Source organism: Stegastes partitus, unplaced genomic scaffold, assembly GCF_000690725.1.
Source record: "Stegastes partitus isolate 25-593 unplaced genomic scaffold, Stegastes_partitus-1.0.2 Scaffold1592, whole genome shotgun sequence".
In the NCBI taxonomy this organism is placed as follows: Eukaryota; Metazoa; Chordata; class Actinopteri; family Pomacentridae; genus Stegastes; species Stegastes partitus.
The window spans coordinates 44,008-45,588 of NW_007579323.1; positions in this window are offsets into that span (position 1 = coordinate 44,008).

A 1,581-nucleotide genomic window follows, 5' to 3' on the forward strand; every position below is an offset into this window, starting at 1 on the left:
GGACAGGAGGACAAGAAGGAAGTTGAGGTCAAAGGTAAAAGAGAGTAATGAGAAGAAATGGGAAAGGAAAGGAGGAAGGAAGAGAGAAAGGAAAGAAGAAGAGGAAAGAAGGAAGGAAGGAAAGAAGGCCAGATGTGAGGATAGGAGCAAAAGAAGTAAAAGAAGGACAGAGGAGAAAAAATAAGGAAAGGAGACAAGGGAGGAAAGGAGAAGAGAAAGAAGAAATGGAAGAAGGTGAGGAAAGAAGAGAAGAGAAAAAGAAGGGAAGGAAACAAGGAAGGAAACAAGAAGGCGATAAAGGAGGAGAGGATATAAGGAAGAAAAGAAGGACAGAGGAGAAAAAAGTAAAAAGGGAAGGAAACAAGAAAGGAGGTGAGGAAAGAAAAGAAAAGAAGAGAAAAGAAAGGAAGTAAACAAGAAGGAGATAAAGGAGAAGAGGAAGTAAGCAGGTGAGGAGACGAAAAAGAAAAGGAAATGAAGGAGGGAGAAAAAGGGTAGGGAAGAAGGATGGAAACAAGGGGGGAAGAGTGGAAAATAAGGAAAGGAAACAAAGACGGAAAAGAGAAGATAAAGGAGGAAAGGAAATAAGGAAAGATGGTGGGAGAAAGAAAGGAGATGAAAGATAGAAGGGTAGAAGGAAAGAAAAAGAAAAAGAAGGAAGGGAAGAAGGGAGAAAACAAAAAGGAGGAAAGGAAAGAAGGAAGCCACGAGGAGACGACTACTGTGACAAAGACAGAAAATGAAGAGTCGGTGAAGAAAAGACGAGAAAAGAAAGAAAGAAAGAATAAAATCCTGAGAGTCGGAGGAAGGACAGAAGGAAACAAGAGGTGAATGAAAAGACGCCACAAAGGAAACAGACAATAATTCAGTTTAGCTCGAGTCAAGGTGAACTTGTAAACAGAGTCGCAAATCCCAAAAGCAACACAAACACACACAGAAATACACAGAAATACACAAAAATACACAAAGAATACACAAATATAGGCAAAAATACACAGAAATAAACAGTAAAACCCACAAAAATACACAATAAAACACAGTGAAACCCACAGATATACACAGAAACACACACAAATAGACAATAAACCACATAAAAACACTTTCCTGGATTCATGAAGTGCAGCAGACGGACGTCAGCGGCCTGCAGAGACTCGTATTGACCCGACGGACGAGCAGGGAGGTAAATGTGAGAATATGAAGCTGCTCGATATCCTGTTTGGAGGTGAAGAATTAAAACCACGTGAAGGGGAACGGACAAGACGCCACATTGATTTTTCACTCTGGTCACGAGGCCCGACGGACGGCTCTCGGCCTGGTTCTGATTCACTGACAGATAAACTGAGGAGGTCAGATGAGGAGCTGTGGGGAAGGAGAACACTGTAAAACCAGATCTGTGCAGCCCGATTTATAACAGCGAAAACAAGACGATGCCCCTGAACATCTGGCAGAACGACATCCAGTCATAGTAGTCAGGTAGCTGGTAAACCCAACGGTTCCTAAAGGGTTCCTCACAAGCCTCTTTGGTTTAACAAATGTGGGTTTCAACTAATGGACCTCTTTATTTAGAAGACAGTTCTTCAT